Source organism: Crinia signifera, chromosome 1, assembly GCF_055691185.1.
Source record: "Crinia signifera chromosome 1, ASM5569118v1, whole genome shotgun sequence".
In the NCBI taxonomy this organism is placed as follows: domain Eukaryota; kingdom Metazoa; phylum Chordata; class Amphibia; order Anura; family Myobatrachidae; genus Crinia; species Crinia signifera.
The window spans coordinates 173,053,692-173,078,208 of NC_139217.1; the positions used below are offsets into that span (position 1 = coordinate 173,053,692).

The window sequence follows — 24,517 nt, forward strand, 5'->3', positions numbered from 1 at the left end:
CAGAGCAGCAAAGAAAAGTATTGTGCCTCCAGGATCAAATACATTCTTGATGGTTAGTATACCTTTTTGTTGCCATATAGCGAAATTAGTATTGTCTTGAGCTGCTGGGCAGCATGGGTTGCCACAGAAGGTAATACATTTAGAGTGGGCAGGGTGCCATTTTAAAAGTTTGTTTACAGACCACCAAGCCAAATAGAAATCACAAAATAAAGGGTTGGATTTTGCTACTATGGGCAAGGAGGCCCGAGGTGTATGTAGTAATGCAGACTAAGTATAGGGGTGTAGCACAGCGGGTTCTAGAGAAAAATTGTACTAAAGAGAGCGAGATAGTAGCCAATCCCAGTATCGGAAAGCAGTAGCTTCCGAGAAGGCTTTATTGTCTGGAAATGTCATGCCACCATCTCTGCGCTGCAGTTTAAGTTTGGCTAGAGCAATATGTGACTTTTTCTCTGCCCATAAAAATTTTGTAAAGAGCCGTTCACAAGAAATTATATCAGAGGTCTTGGAATATATTGGGAGTATTTGTATAAAATATGATAATTTGGGGAAATACTCTTCAGCTACACCACTCTGCCCTGCAGGGAGATAGGCATGAAAGTCCCCACCTTGGCTCTAACTGTGCGGAGTTTGTATATTCTCCCCGTGTTACTTACTCCGGTTCCTCCCACAATCCAAAAATATACAGATAGGTTAATTGGCTTCCAACAAAAATGAACCCTAAAATGTCTGTGTGTGCATGTACATGTGGTAGGGAATATAGATTGTAAGCTCCACTGGGGCAGGGACTGATGTGAATGTTCAAATATTCTCTGTAAAGCGCTGCGGAATATGTATGCGCTATATACGAAAATGTTAATAAATAAATAATAATAAATAAATAAATCCAACATTGAAGAAGTAAGAAAATCTTTCTAAGCACTGGAGAAAAGTTTATGGAATATATATCCGCTATATTTGGGTGTATGAGGATACCTACATATTTCAAAGAAATTTTAATTTAAAAGATGAGAGACTTGAAGAAGAAGAGGAGGAAATGAAAGAGGCCGCTGCAGCATTCAGAGGGAGGAGCTCAGACTTGTCAGCTTTAATTTTATACCTGGCGAAAGAGCCAAATATGTTTATCAGATGCATAATAGCAGGTATTGAAAGTAGTGGGTCTGAGACAAAGAGTAGCATGTCATCTGTGAAAAACCCAATCTTCAGCACATGGGATGCTACTGTTATGCCCCTGAAATCAGTAAGCTTCCTCAAAGCAATTGCCAGTGGTGTGATAGCTAATGCAAAGAGGAGGGGAGAAAGGAGACATGCCTGTCTAGTCCCTCATGTGAGGGGGATAGGATTGGAGAGATAGCCGTTGCATTTGATTATGGAACTAGAGCTTGAATATAAAGATCGAAAGTAAAGCAATCAAACTAGGAGGGAATTTAAATTAGAAAGGGTAAGAAATAGATGGTCCCATCTAGGGAAAATAGAAAAGAGGCATCCGTATTGTCATTTGTGGTCAGCTAATGTGCAGCTGATATGATCTTGCGGATATTAGTGCAATGTCTGCCTATGATAAAGCCGGTTTTGTCCGGGTGGATTATGAAAGGGAGTAAATGTTTGATCTGGTTAGACAAAATGGAAGTGAACAGTTTATAGTCCATGTTTAAAAAGGAAATGGGTCTATATGGACCCGGGATATGGGGGTCTCGGCCAGGTTTGGGAAGTAAGCGTATGATAGCATCATTAAAATATTTTGGAATGGTATTGGATAAAATAATGGTATTGAATACAGAGGTTAGCTGTGGTAAAAGTCTAAGGAGAAGGATGTTATAATATTCACTGGAAAACGTTTTTTGAGATTGTCTAGTGTAGCCCACACCTAATTCCTGTAATTCTGCTTTCTATAATGCTGAAGTGGATGCCTGCAATGATGTAATGTCTTGAACATTTTCTTCCGTAGTATGATCCACTTGGACATCCTGTTTGGCCAGTTGCTTGTATTGGCTTTTAATGTCTGTCTTTTAATGTCTGCCACAGCCTGCTGCAATACTGCAGCATTAGCCTTGGCTTGTTCTGCGAAGAGAGGTTGCACAGTCTCTCTTACCGCTTGTACAATGTCCTCATGTGAGGAGCAGCTGGGCTAAAGCAGAGGAGGATGGTTGTGCTGCTGCATGTGAAACAAATACATGGGGGAGTGAGATGGCAGAGTCCCTGGCATCTGCATGAGGAGCGGTGGCCATCTTTGGAGCAGGAACGCGATCTCCCTCAGCCTTGGCATGCTGTGATTTTCCTGGCATGGTGGAGAACAGAAACCTGTCCACGCACTTTCTTTCCACTATCTGGAGGAGGTGAGGTGGCTAGTGGAGTGGCTTGTAGGGTGAGCCTTAGAGGCTCTGGCTGGGTATAATTGTGGGTCCGGAGCGGAGCAGCGGGGACAAGCGCCTTACATCCGCCGCATTGGAACCGGAAGTTTATCTTTTTTCTTAATATTTTATTGAAACTTCTTACACTATGTATACACATAAAAAATTCCAAACCATGGAACCTCACATAATAAGACATAATATATCACATAAAATGCTAAATCATATAAGAATGTCATTATTATTCAAACTTCATAAGAATTTTTTTTTCTTTCATAAGTCTTATTTGAATTTCAGTTTGGACATACCCCAGCAGTGGTGGCTCCAGAGGTAGTAGAGCCAAACCAACTGCTACGCCAAACATTGCCAAACATGTCCAGCCAGGAATGGCAATTGGTGTGGCTCCCATATTTAAAATTTAGTCTGTTCTGCGGCCCACCTCTGGTGCCATGGCCGCCACTGCATCCCACCTGAATCTAAATCTTTCTGCACACATTACATCTGCCCCACCTGCAGTGCAATATGGATCTCCCCATGTGCTTGCTTTTTGCTTTACTTAAAAACATGAATCAGGCCACAAACACAGAGGCCAATATTGTCAAGATCGCATTTTCTATCTACTAAGCAACGATGCAGACTTACACAGATAAATAATTGGTAATAGGTACTAAACATTGAAATAAATCCCATCATTTACTATAAGTGAAGCAATGAATGGATGTTGCAACTGTTTATATTAGTAGAAGATAGAATTTAATTAGAAGTATAGGCAGAGGCGTAACTAGATATTCGTAGGCCCCATAGCAAAAGTTTGTAAGGGCCCCCTATTTAGCAACTGATGGTGATAAATGTATGCAAAACATATTAGTTTGACAGCAAAGATGGGCCCCCTTCAGCTCTGGGCCCCATAGCAGCTGCACCCCCTGCTCCTATGGTAGTTACGCCCCTGAGTATAGGCATGCGCACATTGGGTGTTAGGGGTGCACAGGCACCCCCCCTAATGCTGTGCCCAGCCTTATGAACACCTCCGTGCCGCTAGCAATAACAGCAATACCTTTTACCAAAGACTTTTGCTTTTTAGAACTGTAATCCATTAAAAGAAGCACCCATCAGTCAATTATGTGTGTTTTGCATTGTTAATTGTACTAGACCATTGTCATATCACTACATACCTGTGTCATCCATATGTGTTTTGACTTTATTTGCATGTTCTGTTACACAGAGTAATTAGAGGATTAAAACTGAAACATGCAGGAGACTATGGTGTGGCTGAGAGACGTTTCATATTGTTTAGGATTCGCTGCACATTCTCCGCGTTCCGGAGGGCTGGAGCATTCCCTGCCAGCCCTCCCTATCGCCCTATTCAACGCTGCAGGGGCTCGCTGCCCCTGATGGAGAATTTTAACCCCTGCGGCGAATGCCACAGGGAGCCGGGGGACGCACATGAATAAAAATAGCATGCCCCTTCACAGGAAAAAAATACAGATTTTTTTACACCAAATTAAAAAAAAAACTATATTTTAAAAGATAACATTCCAGTTCACCTTAAAATGATGGTGATTGCTACACGGTGAAGCACAGCGAAAATCACGCTGAAAGCAATTCGCCATCCTAGCATTAAATACACTCATGGCGAATCACAGTGAAAAACCCATTAAAAAACAGCCGCGAATTACGGTGACTAAAAGATGGCGAATTGCCCGTCATTCACTGTTCGCCAGCGGCGAATTTTGAGCGTTGAATAGGGCGAATCACTTTTTCAGTCAAAAGATACGCCGTGGAGCACGAAAATAGCACACATTCGCCGTAAAAAGCGGCAAATCAGCGGCATTGAATACTGCCCTTTGACGGTGCACCCCCTAATAAAATGTGATGTGCACACCTATAGTTAGAGGTCAATGTTGATTTATGCAGAGAAGGACATGGAGTTCCAAAATAGGGGTAGTCGGAGAGAAACATTTAATAGATTAGATTACGGTGAGAGTAGGTAACGCAGATGACAGTAAATCAATTTTAAAAGTACTGGAGAAGATATGTTTGATGATATAAGGGTTGGGACAGATGGCCTGATTCAGACCTGTTCACTAGGCTGCATGTAATTGCAGCCTAGCGAATAGGTAAACGCTGCCCGGCCATACACCTGCCCCTCCCCCCCCCCCCGCGCAAATCCTCATGTGGGTCCACTAACACAGCCCCTGCATGCATCGCCCAAAAAATGATGGTGAGTGATTATCAAATGATTTTTCTGCCGTTCACAAATAAAACTCAGCCTAAACTGACTTTTATTATGCCCGCAGATCGCAGAATTCAGGGAATGAGCTGACATCATGTGCCCGTGTCTGCAGGGGAACACCCACCATTTTTATAGGGACGCCCTATAAAACGCTGGGTGTTCCCCTGCTGCTGCCTCCTGCCCACCCCATTCCCTCCCATCCTTGAGTGCAGGGGTGGCCAACCGGTCAGAGGTAAAGAGCCGAAAAATATCGGTAGTCAAGCTAAAGAGCCGACATCATGCGCGCCCCGAAGGCGCATGCGCCAAAAAAAAGGGCATAGTCTATTTTGACCCCTTGGGTGGGTGTGATACAAATATGCCTCCAATAGTGCAGTGCCATATATACATATGCCCCCAATAGTGCCAGATACACATATGCCCCCCACGGTGCCAGGTATGCACCACACGGTGCCGTGTATGCCCCCACAGTGCCAAAAAGCTGGTATGCCCCCACAGTGCCACAAACTGCTATGACCCCACAGTGCCACAAACTGCTATGCCCCCACAGTACCATAAACTGCTATGCCCCCACAGTGCAAATTCCCAGCAGCAGCACTCACCGTTGTTGCTGCTGCCAGGCGGGGAGAGGACAGTCTGGTGCCCCCCTGCAGTCCTTCTGTCATGTCACCGATGGGAGGAGAGCACAGCACACCGCGTGTCTCCTTCCCCTCACTTCCCTGTGACTGGGCCGCCCACCAATCAAAGCTCGCTGGCCCACGAGCTCTGATTGGCGGACGGCCCAGTCACAAGGATGCACAGTAAGGGGTAGGAGAGATGCGCGATGCGCGCTCTCCTCCCCTCAGAAGGAGAAGGGATTCAGGGAACCGGCGGCAGAGGGGACTGGGACAGACGGTGGGCGGCGGGCAGCAGTGGGAGCAGGAGCCGCACTTTACAAGGGGGAGAGCCGCATGAGGCTCAAGAGCCACAGGTTGGCCACCACTGCTTGAGTGAAACTGTCCCAAGCCGTTTGCTCCTGGATTTTACGCATACGCATATTCGAGCCTGCTCATGTGCAAACCCCAAACATCGGGGACGGGGACAAACAGAGGTCCTTATGCAATTAAACCAGCGGTGGGAAAGTGGATATTGCAAGGCTGGTTGAACTGCAATTATACCTGGGCCTGAAGTTCCATGCAATTTGAATAGCTGGAAGCGCACTGAAAGCTACAGTATATCTTTTGGTATACGGTCTTTAAGGTCGACATACATTGGGTTGACCACTGAAGGGCGGCATTGGCTTAGGTCAACACGAAATAAGTCTACACGCCTAAGGACGGAAGGCCGACACAAGAATTAGGTCAACAATGGCTAGGTCGACATGGATTTTAATTTTTTTTGAGCCGACATGTGCCGACAGGCTGGAAAATGGCCATTTGTGCGGCCCTCAGATTGTGTAAAATAATAATAGGTGACAACGACTCTGCTAAACCACGTTTCAGTTGTCCAATTGTAAAGCGCAACGGAATATGCTGCGCTATACAAGAAACGGTAAATAAATAAATTATCAACTGTTTTAAAGTTATGCGATATATATATTTATACACACACAAAACAGTAAAATATATTACCAATATTTATTGGTGTGTTGATTCATATATCAGACGTGAGTCATTAGTGCAAATTCTCAATATACTTCCTAGGATAATGGAATGCGTTTAGTATGTGGTAGTGAACTTAAAAGTGAAAGTCTATAAAAGCAAAAACAGGCTACGCAGGTTATAGACCGCTCTCCACTACAAAGGTAATATTAATTGCTTAAGCTTGAATACCAAAAAAATATGGATTTCAGACAGTCTGCACGTACGGACTGTTATTAGAAATATGAAGATGCTTAGTAAGTAACTTAGCACATCAGACAATAACACACCCATATTTTGTTTAAGTCCAGTGCAAGATAATAGCAAGCTGTGTATTCTAGTCTGCAGAACCATGCAATTAATGCAAGTACTGTATTCGTGACAACCGCTTATGTTTTTCTGTCTAGGAGCCCTTTTCATGTAATATGCATTGTTAATTGTTAATCCATTGGGTGCCAACATAACTGTGAGAGATTTTCAGAATGCCCGCTAAAAATGCCAGCGTCGCTCACATTTGTTATATACATTCAAATGAAAAATGTTGTGTAAAAAAAAAGAATAGGTTTGCTTAGCAATTTTCACACCTAATTTGACAAACATGGTGGGTGTCCATGTGCAAAAGTAACCAAGCGTTTCACTTAGCAGCTTTTTCAAGGTAATACCCACTCACAGACTGTCAGTGAGTGGGTTTCTATGAGCCGGGAGCGCGCATCGGAGTTCTGCTCTAATAGTGGTCAGGAGCTGGACAGCAGCGGCTGCTGCAACCAGTCATTCAATGTCACTGTGTCATTTACCGAGATATCACCTTGAAAAAGCTGCTAAGCGAAATGCGTTGGTTACTTTTGCACACGGACACCCACCATATGGACCCTACACCAGCTATATTGGCTTTCTATCGTTTGGGACTCTCAAGAAAAAGCATTATAGGAACGGACACTATGTAGGAGCTCCTGTTGGAGATTGGGTGAATATACCCATGGTTCTGATTGTCTTAAGTACCAGCTATATACATATTGTATTTACTGTTTTAAACTCCTTTTTTTTAAATTTACATATTTTTTACCAATAAATTGTTACATATATTGGTACTCTTTACCTAGAAGGGCGCCCATCGCGGGCATCGCATGTACATCGCATGCCATTATAATGGCATGCAATGCGACCGATGCGATGCCCGCGATTTTACATAGAAATCCATGTTAAAATGTAAATCGCGTCGGTCGCATCGCATGCTGCCAAAAAATCGCATGCGATGCGACCGACGCGATTACCGCGATTTTACATAGGGAACAATGTTAAATGGCCCAATTGACCCGATTTTACATAGGGAACAATGTTAAATGGCCCACAGACCCCAAATAGCCACCCTGAAGTGTGAAATGGCCCCCCCAATTGTTAACGCCACCCCACGATCAACGTCAACCCGAAGCGTGGCGAGCGCAGCGAGCCCGCGTGGGGCGGCGGTATGCGTCCTCCGACCTTTTCATACCCCCACTATCCACGTCGGTGGGGAGTTGAGAATAGAAAGTGTGGCGAGCGCAGCGAGCCACCGAGCCCGAAGCGTGGCGAGCGGACGAAGATACCAGTGAAGCCTGCGAGGGGACGCGGATACCTGCGCTCGCCACGCTTTGGGCTCGGTGGCTCGCTGCGCTCACCACACTTTCTATTCTCAACTCCACGCCGACGTGGATAGTGGGGGTATGAAAAGGTCAGAGGACGCGTACCGCCGCCCCTCGTGGGCTCGCTGCGCTCGCCACGCTTCGGGTTGACGTTGATCGTGGGGTGGCGTTAACCATTGGGGGGGCCATTTCACACTTCAGGGTGGCTATTTGGGGTCTGTGGGCCATTTAACATTGTTCCCTATGTAAAATCGGGTCAATTGGGCCATTTAACATTGTTCCCTATGTAAAATGTAAAATCGCGTAGGTTGCATCGCATGCGATTTTTTGGCCGCATGTGATGCGACTGACGCGATTTTTTACCTTGCGATGCCTAAGATCAAATTCGTGGGCGCCGTTCTAGGTAAAGAGTACCCATATATTACTACACCTGTTGTATGTTTTAGATATAGCGCAGTTTAACCCCCTCTCATTTGCTTATATTTGGGCTCGACTTCCCAGATTATAAAAACTGCCACTCAGCCATCCAACCCCTCTCCTGGAGCCCTCTAGGGACACCTAGTGTCCAATCTATTCTATTAACTTGACATTCCATGTATGGTCTGCTGAACCAGTGGTTCCTAAACTGACTTGCCAGGACCAATTCAGTTTATTTATGGTCATTGTAATAGGCACAACCAGAGATGGTGGCTGACAGTCTTGTCCCTCACCACATAACTGAATCTAAGGATGACATATTAACACAATTCAGTTAATGTAATATTTATTCTCAATTCTGAATATGAAACCTTTGGCCTAGGGGTGCCTTGAAAAAACTTCTGATAACTTTAGGGCCATGTGACTCAAAAACGTTTGGGAACCACTGTGTTTAACAGTAAAGTACAGTATTACTTCACTATACCAACACAGACAGTTGTTTATTCTACTAAATCTTCACATCAGTGCCCTGATAGGGTCTCAAACATGACACAAAGCTGATTCTGGAGGCATTTCCATTATTGGGCAAAATGTACTAAAAGGATAATGCAGGAAAAAACATAATGAGAAAACTGTGCTTTTTGAAACTCGGCCAATGTAACAAGCCCTGGAAATAATATGTTCTGGAGCATGGACCAAATGCCATCTTTTTGAGGCCCTACCCAAAAGGGTTTTTCCCCCAAGAGGGATCCAATGGGATCTCTTTCAAAACCCGAAGTGGCTGTCATGTCACTCTGCGTATGTGCTGAAGGACTCCCAGGTCCTAAACAGGGTCCTGACCCCTCCCCATAAGAGCTGACCTTTGCACATTTCTAGATACAGTATGTACCAGATAGAGCTGGGGTAGCCAACCCTAGACCTCGAGAGCTACCAACAGTGCATGTTTTGCAGGTCTCCTCACAGAATCACAAGTGAGCTAATTAGCTCCATCTGTGTATTTTTTTTTAAATGTGTCAGTCAGTAATGAGTGCAGCTGTGCAGCAGCTAGGTTGTCTGGAAAATGTGAACTGTTGGTAGCTCTCGAGGGCTAGGGTTGGCTACCACTGAGATAGAGCATCACTGATGGTTGTAATGGTTAGCATTATAGACTCACAGCTCTGAGGTCATTGGTTCGATTCCCACTATGGCCCTTACGGGGTATAGTTTGAATATTCTCTGCGTGCTTGCTTGGGTTTCCTCCAGGTACTCCGCTTTCCTCCCACATTCCAAAAATATACTGGCAGGGTAATTGGCTCCCAACAAAATTAACCCTAGATTGTCTGCGTGTACATGTGGTAGGGAATATAGACAGTAAGCTCCACTGGGACAGAGTTGTTAATGTTCAAATATTATCTATACAGCGCTGCTTAATATGTGTGTGCTTTATAAATAACTGTTAATAAATAAATAATAAGAGTCAGAATGTACCGCGTCCCGTATGCAATGCTTAGTGTATCAATAAAAAGTGAGAAAGGGATGAAAAACAGCATAATATTCATAAAAAACACAGCAGGTACACTAACTTACTAAAGTATGACACATCATATTAAAATGTAAATAATACCCCATTCACACCAGAAATGCAAGGACAAACCCGGGAATTCAGTTCCCGGGACAAGCAGGGACATTCCCGAGTTTGGACCCATTCACACCAGAAATGTCCCTGCATTTTCTGGTGTGAGAAGGGGGCGGGAAGGAGGCCGGCAGGAGGTGGGGAGGAGGCGGGATGGTGGTGGAGGTGGGGAGAATACTCACCCCGTTTGCTGGTCCTCCGTGCAGGCCAGGGATCCACACAGGCGGCGGCGCAAATGACGGGACAGGCTGCGGATGAAGATGACGCAGCTCTCCGGCGTCCTTACTGCCGCCGGAGAGCTGCGTTATCATCATCCACCTGCTGCCCCGTCATTTGCACCCGCCGCCTGCGTGGATTCCCGTCCAGACAGTACACCGAGGACACGGCAACCAGGGTAAGTATACCCTGCACTTTTCACACCAGCCAGGTCCCCGGGTTGAACCCGGGAACAACCCTGGTACCTAGCCGGGTTGAAATTTGCCGGGGATTTTGTCCCGGGAACCTTTCACATTAGCGCTAGTACTGGGTTGTTCCCGGACTCAACCCGGGAATTTAGGCTGGTGTGAATGGGGTATTAGGTGCATAGATACGACACATATTGCAGTCATTTAATACTATTATAAATAAAATTAAAAAAAACTTTGGTGTAAATAGAGATTGATTTGTTCTTAATATTCAGCCACAAAAAAACGCAGGAGACTGATTTTGGAAGGTAGATCCTGGTATGAAGTTGTACTTGTTTGACCCCAGCAGGGGTTAGCATATTTCTCTTTTCAACATGATTTTCTTCTTTTTTCAAATAGAGGAAATACTCCTTTCCTGTCACCATGCTAAAAACAGATTTTTAACTCATATTCCTATTGCAATTAAATCATATTCATATTGCATTTAATTAAAACAACATTAACATGTAATCACAACCTGTATCCTATATAGATAAGTGCGGCAGAACTTCCAGGTAGATTTATTGCGGGACTGTAAATAAATGATTATTATTTCTACATTATAGGGTTGCTATTATTATTGCTGTTACTGGGCTTTTTGTCTCGATAGATTGAAGAAGAAATTCCACACATATAAAGCACATACAGTGCTATATATATTCACTCCAACCATGGTATCCTGCTAAAGGAGTGAATATAATGTCAGTTATTTTATGTATATTATTCAGCCCAGAAATAAACCGCCTTTGTTATAAATCAAGGTAAAATAGTGACTTTATATGCTTTTCAAAGAACCCAAGGGCATATTATATATATGGCATATTATATACAACCATTCTTGATGTCTATAACATTTATAGCAGATTCAACGCTCCTAAATTGTGATCTACAATAACAATATTGTTACTGTTTGCAATGTTTACAGGTAACTTTAGACAAACTGTCAAAGTGTTCCGTGCCTGCAAGAAGACCTGCCCACAAATACATTCATATTAAAACTAAAGCTCTTTCCAATACCGATGTAGTGATCCTTCTGAAAACGAAGAGACCTACTGTGGACATAAAGAAGCCTTAGGTAAGTCAACATAATAATATATTGCAAGTTAGGATGTATCGCTCTGCCATTCTGGCTTGCTTAGGCAAACAGAGACATTTCAGTTCAACTATTTCAACACCTCAAGCTTGAGGTAATGCTTCCATTTAGATATGTATCCATGAGGCAGATTTATCAAAGCTACAGTATGTGATAGATATAGTACAGACTGAGTACCAAGCATTCTGAGAAGCATACACACCTTCTTTACAGTATTCTGAGAAGCATACACACCTTCTTTACAGTATTTTATCAGGGCAGTGCAAATGCTAACAAACCTCAGTACTGTATCTCCACACAGCGAGTAGTACAATTGTTTCATTTCATGTAAACTACACAAAGTAATCATGTACTGTACAATGCTCAGGTGCACTTGCAGCTTCTGTCACCTACTGTACCACATAAACATATACCTTTTGACAGTTTGTAAAAGCCATTGTCTGTTGTTATTCACCTAGCCTGTTTCACCACTTTGGAGTACAGTGCCACTACATTGCACCTTCAGATGGTGCTAATTTGAATGGATCAAGGGAGCAATGTAAGCACAAGATCACAGTATTACACAGACAATAGTTGGGCTTGGACAACAATCCGTAACAAAAACATAAAACATTTAAAAAATATATATAACTGTATTAATAACCAAAAACCAAAACTTTAACATAAGTGAAGTGTACATTTTACAAACATACAATAAGTGATAAGGATGTTAAAAAATCTTCTTATAGTAGAGAAATATCAAATACCGGATGTACACTATTTTCTGGACATTAAGGGGGTAGTTATCTATGCTTGGAGAAATAGTATACTAACCAATCAGCTCTGTCTTTTTTTCTAGAACAGACTGTAAAATATAAATAAGAAGCTGAATGGAGAGTACTTTATCTCTCTCTCTCAGCCTTAATAAATACCCCATAAGATTTAAAATGTTGGACGGCGGGACCCGGCGGCGGAGGGAGTGCCTGGAGGGACGCACGGGGGGTATTTAGGTGGGTAAGTAATGGTGATCAGTGTTTCTCTATTGTGTGATCTGTGCCCTGAGGACGGGGTGACTCCCAAAAGCGCTTGGTGCGCAATACACAGCATCATTTTACCTATTGGCTGAGTGTCTTATTTGAGTGCCTCCCACCCCCTGGAATTGGTGTATGCAGTTATCGGGAAGGCACCTTACGTTTGTTTTATTTGGAGAGTGCCGGCATATTGTGGATCCTTATATATATATATATATATATATATATATATATATATATATATATATATATGAGTAGGCAAAGAAGCAGACAGCGGCACTCTGGGAATTTTCAAAAACGTATATTAGTGCAAAGATAGCATACCAACGTTTCGGGACATAAGGTACCCCTTTGTCAAGGTGAACAGTGCAGTAACTTGACAAAGGGGTACCTTATGCCCCGAAACGTTGGTATGCTATCTTTGCACTAATATACGTTTTTGAAAATTCCCAGAGTGCCGCTGTCTGCTTCTTTGCCTACTCCTGCACAACTGTTCCGGAAGGCACCTGGGTCCCTGACCAGCTGGGGGAGTGCCAGGTCAACACACACCTTGATATATATATATATATATATATATATATATATATATATACAGCAGCACAGACGGGTGGCACTCCAGAAATAAATACAGTAGTCAAGTGATCAGGTGATCCAACGTTTCAAATGTTATTGCAACATTTTTCATCACTCAAATGTTGCAATAACATTTGAAACGTTGGATCACCTGATCACTTGACTACTGTATTTATTTCTGGAGTGCCACCCGTCTGTGCTGCTGTATATTGGAGCGGGTTTCATCCCCCTCTCCTGGGAGGGCACCCGATTCATTTTGTTTCTGCTGCATGGAGTGCCGGCCACCCTCTGGACCCACTATATATATATATACAGATATATATATATATATATATATATATATCTATATATATATATCTATACATGAACCAGGAAAAAAAATTAACACATAATATATATATATATATATATATATATCTATCTATATAGATATATATATCTATATATCTATATAGATAGATATATATATATATATATATATATATATATATATATATATATGGGAGAGAAAATACCCAGCGCAAAAAGTCCCACAGTCTCAGTATCAGGTAAGGTCCAATGTCCCATAAATGTGTGCAGCTCCACTACTAGGATCCAACCACGAATCCAGAAGGGGGTATGCTTGTAGAAAAGAGAAAAATGAAGCGCACCAATCAGCAATAAATTATTAAATATTTACTTATATATATGCTGACATACATTGGGTTAAAATCAGAAAGCTTGCCGTGTGGACAGAGCATAACAGCCGGACCAGGCGCCGATGGAAAGACCGCAGGCAGTGATCAATTGCAGACGGAGCGCATCAGAACTGGAACAGTCAGCTGGGAACTTCCACGGGTACAGCACGGACCAGACCAGGACGTCACCACGTCAGGAACAGGTTACCACGCCCAACGCGTTTCGTCACAGCTACGGACTTCGTCGAAGCTACGCGTTTCGTCACAGCTACGGACTTCGTCGAAGTCCGTAGCTGTGACGAAACGCGTTGGGCGTGGTTACCTGTTCCCGACGTGGTGACATCCTGGTCTGGTCCGTGCTGTACCCGTGGAAGTTCCCAGCTGACTGTTCCGGTTCTGATGCGCTCCGTCTGCAATAGATCACTGCCTGCGGTCTTTCCATCGGCGCCTGGTCCGGCTGTTATGCTCTGTCCACACGGCAAGCTTTCTGATTTTAACCCAATGTATGTCAGCATATATATAAGTAAATATTTATAAATGTATTGCTGATTGGTGCACTTCATTTTTCTCTTTTCTACATATATATACAGTATATGTATATATATATATATATATATACATACATACACAAAACTGCCTTTAAGATCCGGTACTCCAGCAATCAGTGCAACGAGAGGGTGCCACGATCCACCACATATACAGAAGCTAGAGCCAAGGCTCCATAATCTGGCACTTAGTGACAAAAGAGACCTCACACGGTCATATTGCCGTCAACGTTTCTGGAGATTTATTGTTGCTCCTTTCGTCAGGACATCAACAATTGCAACAATTGTCCACAGACAGAAGAAAGTTTAGAGACTGACTTCCGTCACTGACAGGAGGACATTGCCATTGCTTTCTGCCAGAGACTGAGAAACAACAATGCTGAACTTCTAGCACTCACAGTGAGTAGTACCATGTCATGCCTGCTAATCATGGTCTACTGAAGACAAGTTAGCTATGGTGCATACTTTCACCAGACCTCTAATACAACCCCACTGTGGTAAAAGGCTTTTATTTAGGTTGCTGAAGCTCTTCCTAGACACCAGTCATGCAGAAATAGTTAGGAGCCAAGTCCCATGATGACCAACAGGATCTTTTACAGGCAGAGATGTACTAAGGGCCTTATTTTGGTTCATTCTTTCTGACAAAATCCTTCTTAGATGGACAAAACCATGTGCACTGCAGGGGGGGCAGATGTAACATGTGCAGAGAGAATTAGATTTGGGTGAGTAATTTTGTTTATGTGCAGGGAAAATACTGACTGCTTTATTTTTACACTGCAATATAGATCTCACTTTGAAGTAAAACCCCACCCAAATCTAATTCTCTCTGCACAAGTAACACCTGCACCACCTGCAGTGCACATGGTTTTGCCCATCTAAGAAGGATTTTGTCAGAAAGAATGAACCAAAATAAGGCCCAATGTCTTGTAGACTGGTAAAGTGGATGGCTCAGGTACCAACAATGAGCTCCTAACTGCTGTTTTACAGGCTGTTTTGAAAAATGACAGGAGCTGATTGGCTGGTACTTTGGGGTCTATATACTAAAATTGCAGCCAACCAGCTACTAACTGTCAATTTCTAAACAAAGCTTGTATCAAGGCAGTTAGGAACTGATTGGCTGGTACTTTATATACCCACTTTATTGCTGTCTAAAGGTGCCCATACACTAGTAAGATTTATCTTCAGATCTGGCTGGTTGAAACAAAAACATGGTTATGGATGAGTGACAGTTTGTTAGGTTTCCAGCATTTCCAAGCAAATGGTCAACTGTCATTTGCTCTCATCCATAATCATGTTTTTGTTCCAACCAGCCAGATCTGAAGATAAATCTGCGTGTGTATGGCCATCTTTAGGCTTATTACATAGACCCTAAAATCTCTCTTCACTTTGTCACGGCTTAGTACATCTGCATTTACAGTGTTGGCTACAACAAGTTAAGCATCACATCCCCAGATCATCAGACAGTGCATGATATAGGAAACTACTGCAAAAAATGGAATTGTGTTTTGGAGATTAGTTTGTCAAATGGAGGAAGGATTTCCAATTTTGGGTGATAGTGGCTCTGGTAGATAAAAGAATATGGGCAAAGAAAGAATGGGCAGGCTTGGGTACTAAGCTATGGTACCAGTGCAGTAGAGCTATAGAGGGGTCAGGAGGTATTATAATCCGCAAAACATCAAAAACAATCACTTTCAGCCAAACGGGTTAGAATGGGGCAGTTACTGAAGACGTGGAAAATAGTACCTTCGGATCGCAGAGACGCCAGCAGAGTTTGGAGGTGGTAGGCCATAACCTATGGTGTTTGGGGGAAGGGGGGTGTGAAATACAATCTATGAAGCAATTTAACATGCATTTCGGTATGATTGGTACATTTAGATAGGAATAAAGAGGAGAGATGGATAGACTCCCACTGATTTATTGAGTGTAAAAGTATGCAGCATGTACTTCCCCAGTTAAGCTGAGCAGAGGATTTAACTAACATATCTGGGGGAGACAATAAACCCCACCAAAAGTATATGGTACCACATGAGTAAATTAGAATCAATCTATTTAAAATATGGGCCAGGAAATTGTTAGGATTACTGTAAATTGAGTCCATCCAATGTCTGAGTTGACAATAGTAAAACCATGTTGTGGGGTCTAAAGTAATTTAGTGCCAATGTCATTAAATTATAGGAGTAAGGATGGTGAGAAGAGATCTGCGAGGGATTCAAGTACTAGACTTTCCCATTAGGAGAGGTGAAGATAGGGCAATAATTTAGGACTTAAGGGATATGTTGTTGGTAGGGAGGGTAAGATCAAAATGACCTGAGTGTCTAAGGTCACAAACTGTTATAATATCAATAATAGCCGAAGGGGATAGAGGAAAATGAGGTTGGAGATGTTTAGGCAAATAGAGAAGGTCAGGGAGAGGGAAATCCTGGAAATGGTTACACTCCAACTCTACCCATGGCTAAAGCTGGGTACACACCTAAAGATTTATCTGTCCAATCTATCTGGTGGGAACAAAAACCTGGAAATGTATGGGAGTAAATTACATAAATGTGCTCCCAAATGCAGGAAAACAGAAAAAAACACACATATGCTTGGATAAATTTGTTATAAAAATATTGATTTAAACAATTTGTCTGACTGACCATTGTCTGTTTTCCAGTGTTTGAGAGTAAACTTTTGATTGCCTGTTCTCCCATACATTTCCAGGTTTTTGTTCCCACCAGACAGATTAGACAGATAAATCTGTAGGTGTGTATGCACTTAGAGTTAGGGAAGGAGAAACATATTGCATAAATGGGCGAGCAAAGTGACCTCATAAGTTACGTTTAAATAAGTCAACATGAATCTTCTCATCGGAGACAGGAGTTTGCAGGGGATTGCATAATGGGTAGCCTGAAATAAATACATTAACTTTGGTAACTACATAATATTAAATGCAACAAAGAAAATAAATTCTAGAGAGCGCACATGTGACACTAAGGGGGATATTCAATCTGTGTCGATTTTATTTTCCTCGGCGAGTATTTTACTTTTTCGTTTTGCTCGACAGATTATATTAGCTCGACGAAGCGAGATCTCGGGTATTCAATGTGCCAATCAAGCGAGACCACTCCCATCGAGGTTGTAACAATGTTGCGAGTTGTGGGCGTCACTTTTTCCCGTTTCCCGCCTCGACATCTTCTATATAAGTCCCTGTGCTGCTCGCCACGTGTGAGCGAGCGAGTTTGAGGAGGAAGTGTATGCTGTACGTGGGTGTAGCAGAAATATTGCTTGCATTTTGCTGCGGAAGAAGCCAGCAAGAATAAAGTTATGACCCCTTCCTAAAATGATTTTAGACACTCTTAACAAGTAGTTCACAAAATAGATAACAATAGTAGACTATTACATATAGGTATATATCACAAATCTGTTACACGGACCAAAATAAATACATAATATTAAAATCACGCCACACAAGCCTGGCGAGACTTGCAAGACGAGAACTGGTGAAACTGACGTCGAGAAAACCAAAAACAGAAAAGATTGCATAGGTTACGAGAAAAGTCGACGAAAATGTGTGGACAAAATGCTCGATAATGCGAGCTTATGTGCCCTCGACAGTCGACAAAATCGAAAAAATATGAAAAACGGGACAATAAAAAATTCGAGAAAAAATGCAGATTGAATAATCGAGGACGAGAAACCTAAGGATTCTGGGCGAGATAACATAAAAACTCGCGATTTCACAAAACTCGACAGACATTGAATACCCCCCTAATACTTTCCAAAATTGAAAAATGTATTACAATATTTTTCACACATAAAATACACAATCAAATTTAAATATATGAATATACATCAAAAGATGTTAATAAAAAGCATTAAAAAACTGTGGACAATTATCAGCCCCTCTTGGTTAGTAGGCTTGCAAGTCCCATAAGCTTTTCCACTGCATATGGACACTGCATCTGTTTTACTCAGGGAGCCCTTGATGGTAAGAGTATAAGACCAAATGTCCAGTCCTTGTACCAGGGAAATAGCGGGTTAGCGCTTGGGATATTGAATTTCAGTTACTCATACCAGTCTAAAGTACCGGCATAGGTAGTAGAGCTGGGATGTTTAGGTCTAATGCGGCTGCTGCTCACACAGAGCTGACTGTAGCTGGCTGTACTTTGTATTTTATGTGTGAAAAATATTGTAATTAATTTTTCAATTTTGGAAAGTATTAGTGTCACATGTGCGCTCTCTAGAATTTATTTTCTTTGTTGCATTTTGAATTTCAGTGGGGAGTACAGAGCCCCTCAATTGAGAGCAGCAAGTGCCACTTGCTCTAAAAAATTAGAAACAATAATTACACCAGATCATTTTTGTGCGCCCGATTGGTTGGTACTTTTTTGTTTCCCCGATCTATGTGGACCCGATTGCCGTGTGTCTAAATATATCATACGGTCCTCGGAGATACACTTTGAGTGGATATTTGAAGGACCAATCTTGTTTTTACATAATTTTAAATGCTGCTGAGCAGCCCAACCAGAAGACCTCAAGATTCAACCAAAACAATGCCAAGGAAGTCAGCTGAGTAAGTAAGGGGACATGATTAACTGTATCAGAAGGGATGGAGTTACCTAAATATAGCAAGATAGAGTCTTTCCAATTAAACAGAAAGCATTACTTCAAGTATCGTAAGACCTGAGATAGAATATTAATTGGAAGGGAATCATATTTGGTAGTGTTCAATTTATAATACGAGGCGGCTGCAATACACTTTTAATCAAAGTAAACATGCTGCACTATACCAACCAAATCCTCCCATCCCATTTACTGTTCTAGTTGAGTCCTTGTAGAAGATAGTCAACCTACCAGCCTGAAGACTCCAATCAAGATTTGGTGGAGGTGCTGCACAAACATACCAAGAGGAGAGGCAATAAAAGACTCACAAGTACAACATTTTCAACAACTAGGTTCCAGGTAACATAATTTAAGCTAGCACATCACTGTTTTCATGTGGCAAATATTTAAGTATGTTATGTAACAACAAACAGGGTATCGCAAAATTGCTCTGTCCTGATAAAACTGCTCAGGTTCAAACCCTTTGCACCCTCTCCTGATGAATTCCATTTTTTACTGTGGTATAGAGCATCAGCATGATTCAGCAAACACCTTTGACACATAATCCTTAACTCTTGTTATAGATTAAGTTGTATATGCTAAATAAACAGAACATCAGCACTAAAAACTGCATATATATATATATATATATATATATATATATATATATATATATATATATATATATATATATATATATATATATATATACAAATATACTGTATGCAAAAAAACAGTAGATTAAGCCAATTACAAGCTGTCCCAGAGTCACTACATTTGTGTACAGTGAACAGGTATGTTGATTTGATTTATATAACATTTACCTTTCAACTAGAATCATTACTGGAGACTAGGTTCTGTGGTTTATGTTACTTTAACTTTTCATTATTACTACTATTTCAATGTGCCACTGCTATGCACTTTTTTATGTGTTTCATTTTATAGTACATATCATCAGACTGCTCTGTGTAAAGAATTGGGGCTAGTCTCCAATGATACTCCCCAAAAATATAGATCAGTTATACAATAATTATTTGTAGACTTTATAGCATGGTATAGCTCAATTTAGGGGTGTCTGCATTCACAAATAAATTACAACTTTTTTGTACAGACCCATAGTAAATCTCCATGTGTATAGTATAGTCTTTAATTCATAACAAATCTTGTAGTGGTTCCCAGGGGCGAATCTAGGGGTCAGGCCGCCCCTAGGCACAACATTTTTGGCCGCCCCCCCCTATTTTAATGTAATCATTATTAAGGTATGAGTCCTAACTTGCCAGTATACTGTAATAGTAAAATGAGCCTAGAGATAAAACCTTTTTCAATAATTTATATACATATATATATACATATGTATATAAATATATATATATATACACGGGCGCTCTTCACACCGTCATAAGGGGCTCCGCCCTCTTAACATGTAAATGCTTAATGGGCGGGGTAGACGCTGAGGGAGGGTCAGGGTTGACAATGAAGGAGGGAGGGTTGAGGATGAGTGAGGGAGGGTTAGGGTTGACGGTGAGGGAGGGTAAGGTTTAAACATTGGGAGGGAGGGCGGCTACATAGTGGAAGGGAGGGAAGGCAGGCGGCTACATAGTGGACAGAAGGGAGGGAGGGAAGGCGGGCGGCTACATAGGGCACGGACAGATGAGAGGGCAGGCAGCTACACAGTGGACAGAAGGGAGGGAGGGTGGGCAGCTACATAGTGGACAGAAGGGAGGGCGGGCAGCTACATAGTGGACAGAAGGGATGGAGGGCGGGCAGCTACATAGTGGACAGAAGGGAGGGAGGGCGGGCAGCTACATAGTGGACAGAAGGGAGGGAGGGTGGTGGGCTACATAGTGGACAGAAGGGAGGGAGGGCGGGCAGCTACATAGTGGACAGAAGGGAGGGCGGGCGGCTACATAGTGGACAGACGGAAGGGAGGGAGGGCGAGCGGGCGGCATACATACTGTAGTGGACGCGACGGACGGAAGGGAGGGTGGTTATCCTATCCCCCGGTGGCTCCCTCCAGACACTTGCGCCTGCTGCCACAGTTAGCATGGCGCACAGCCGAATCCTGCTGTGTGGCAGCGCAGCAGTGTGACGGGGGCGAGGTGGGCGGCTCTGTGTGAGGGGCTTGGCGTTATACACACACTTACACACACTGTTCTTCTTATATATTTAGCTAGTGTGTATAATGCTGGGCGGGGTGTAACTCCGCCCAGCGTTATATACACACACACATGATTGACACATGTGTCTAAATATATAAGAGATATATATATATTATATTTAGATATATCTATCTATATATATATATATATATAGAAACGGCAGGATCCGGCACTCCAATAGTTAAACGGTTGCAGCTTGCTCAGGTGCCTTCCCAGCACTGAAGATAATACAGACGGGTTTGTAGTAAGGGCGGCACTCGGAGACTTCATAGAATTTTAAATGCTTTTATTGCATGGTAGTCAACACACTATGTGTTGACTACCATGCAATAAAAGCATTTAAAATTCTATGAAGTCTCCGAGTGCCGCCCTTGCTACAACCCCGTCTATATATATATAGATATATATATCTATATATATATAGATATATATATCTATATATATAGATAGATAGATATATCTATATCTATATATATATATATATATATATATATATATATATATATATACACATATATACACATACACATTGCATGTACAACATCCTTGTTTTAAGAAGGTAAGCCTTAGCAAGGCCCTTACTTTGGTGCTGGCACAGAGACAGGCTGTCAGTAGGGTCATGCTGGAGCCAGGAACCGGAGGACACGCTGCCAATGAACAGACAGGACAGCCGCGCTGCTTGCGCTGTCCCTGTCTGCAAGTGCCACTTCTGCAACTCCGGGCGCCGACTAAGCTGCCCCCTTACCTCCTCTGTTCTGATGCCACTGCCCACACATACATTCCGGTGCCCGCGCTGGGAGCCGGAGCCGCAGCCGCTCAGGCCACACTGCAGCAGCTGCTGGAACACTACGCATGGCCCTGGCCGGGAAAGAAGCAGTAAGAAGCTGCTATGATCCCGGGGAGGCAGATCACGGGAAGCGCCCAGGCTGCTCTACTGACACGCCGCCCGCCCAGCTGACACAGGCATTGTTTTATAGCCTCCCTTGGCGCTGGCGGCTGTCAGTCGGCCCGGGTGCGTACAATGTACTGTGTGCATGGCAGAGCGGGAGGGTAGTGGCGGGTAATGAGCGACGCTGCCACTGACATATGATGAATCATGTCAGCGGCGGCGCCGCTTGTCACTTACCGCTTCCCACCCGCTCTGCCATGCTGCTATTTAAATGAATGGCAGCCCGCTGTGCCGCCCTTGATTGGTGCCGCCCTGAGCCCGTGCCTCACGGGCCTAGGCACAAATCCGGCCCTGGTGGTTCCCCAGTTTCTAGTCTTGTAGTGGTACCCCGGTATCGCTCGGGCCCTGCTGTCCCCCCTTTTTTAACTTACTTATGGCGCCTCTTCAGCTGGCGGATTCTCTGTCCATCTCTTGGTTGGTGCTGAAGCAATCACATCAGCATAAGTACAGAGACACACAGAGGAGCCAGCATTAAATACGCCAGTAGGTAACGCCATCAGAATGCTTGGGGTATCTCTCCATGCACATTGCTACATGTCAGCTGTATGCAGGGGAGACTAGCCCCCTAAGCTGCTGGGCCCCATAGCAAAAGCACCACATACATCAACTACGTTTACGCCCTCTCTGATAAACTAGTCTGAAGAACCAATAACCCTGAGATTGGTGTTATATATAAAAACTTACATCTATTCCAACTGTACCAGGAGACTTACCATGTGATGGAACTGCACTCAGCGGGCATAAAACAGGTTTAATATGCTGGTTATTAGCTTTACAACTAATACCATGGAGCTTTGTGGTTTAAAGTTAATATTTTAAAAAGGAACAGAGTGGGTAGATTATATACATATTTATTATTATTATTTACTAACAGTTTCTTATATAGCACACACATATTCCACAGCGCTTTACAGAGACTATTTGAACATTCACACCAGTCCCTGCCCCAGTGGCGCTTACAATCTATATTCCCTACCACATGCACACACACACTGACATTCTAGGGTTAATTTGTTGGGAGCCAATTAGCCTACCAGTATATTTTTGGATTGTTGGAGGAAACCAGAGTACCCAGAGGAAACCCACGCAAGTATGGGGAGAATATACAAACTCTGCACAGTTAGGGCCATGGTTGGAATCGAACCCATGACCTCAGTGCTGTGAGGCAGTAATGATAACCATTACACCATCCATAATTCCTGTTTGGGGTATGGCAGAAGGTGCTGGTACTGATCTCAGTGAGTCAAGCCAAACTGCCAGCTGCAGGGGAGAATCCATGCCCAGGAGTCTGACATACAGCTGGGGTGGGCTGTGTCATTGCCAGCAAAGATGGCAAAAGGGACACATCTTCCACTATATCAGTTTGCTCACAGACTACTGGTGCAGGGACACCTGTGTGCCTGTAGTTTGCCATCTCCTGGGAGAGGAGCAGAAACCAGACCCCTTGCCCGCCCTAGCACTGGCAGAGGCGTCAGGTGGTACCCTGACAGATGCCAAGTATAGCAAAGTGTTGATAGAGATGCAACAGAGTCAGTGGTCAGAAACCCTGCACCCGTACCAAACCCGCTTCGCAGGGAGACCAGGAAAAATGCACCTAGGTACCCACCAATAAGACACAGGTCATGTAACACCCCTGAGACAGCCAACACGCAGTGGCACACTGGGGGTAGTACAGGTAACCAGGTGGGAGGTGCAGAGCCTAGGGGTGGTACATGAATCCTGGAGCTCATGGGTCACACCTGTAGTGCTTATCCTAACATGGGAACTGTGGCAGTCTGTAACACCAGGGAGACCGCTGCTACCCATCCAGGCAATGTAGTGAATAGCGCACTGATGATATGGTGACGTGGGTCACCACCCTTGTGCGCCATTTTGAAGAGGGAGGTGTCAAGATCCGATCACTAATTGGATCGAATAAATCATGCCTCCTGTTGTTATTATTATGTGTGAGATCAATGTATTTCTTTTATTCTGCTTGTAAACTTAATGTGACCTAAGGGGGACTGCCTGCCATTTCCCCCTGCAGAGTGTAAGCACCGTGGACATTCCCTCGGAGTGACCATCTGTAGAGTTATCTGAAGTTATGGTCTGAGACCCCTCATAAATCAGATTGGGGGTTAGATCAACATTGTCCAGACAAGAGGCGAAAGGTGTTCTTCCCCCTCCAGTACAGATCTCTTATCAGACGTGGCCTCCTGTCTGTTGCATTCCACTGGGTAAGGAATGTGTACAAATCACTTAAAAGTAGTAGATTAATCTTTCATGTAGGAAGATCAATTATATAGGGACATTCATTAATGTCCAGGAGAGAAATGGTTAAAATCCCAAAGGTGGAAGGGATGAGGAATCTGTAGGTATAATTGCACGCTTCTCCCTATAGCTGGTGGTACTTCTTGGGGGATCAGCAAGCTGTCTGGAAGCGACAGAATCAGTACTTGTGTTAGGAACCATTAGTATGGTTCAGGTCTGTTTTGTGTTCTGTTCTGTTTGTGTTTGGGCATTTGACTCTTTGTAGGCCTCCGGTGGTCAGGCTGTGCCATTGCAGCTCAAATCTTCTGGAGACTTGATTATTCACTAGGCTGATGGATATGAGCTCATTATTCCTGCTGGCAGCTTGGCTGGAGATTTCACAGGTGTGCTAA

The 24,517-nt window shown here is 43.2% G+C and overlaps 2 protein-coding genes across 2 annotated transcripts in view; one reads left to right on the forward strand and one right to left on the reverse strand.

Moving 5' to 3' along the window:
* IDUA (alpha-L-iduronidase) overlaps positions 1 to 24,517 on the reverse strand; it is a 154,785-nt gene that overhangs the window by 81,730 nt on the left and 48,538 nt on the right. The window lies entirely within an intron of this gene.
* SLC26A1 (solute carrier family 26 member 1) overlaps positions 11,239 to 24,517 on the forward strand; it is a 35,131-nt gene continuing 21,852 nt past the window's right edge. The window contains exon 1 of the mRNA XM_083177234.1: positions 11,239 to 11,363. The gene's annotated coding sequence lies outside the window, so the exon portion shown is untranslated. The remainder of the gene's footprint in view (positions 11,364 to 24,517) is intronic.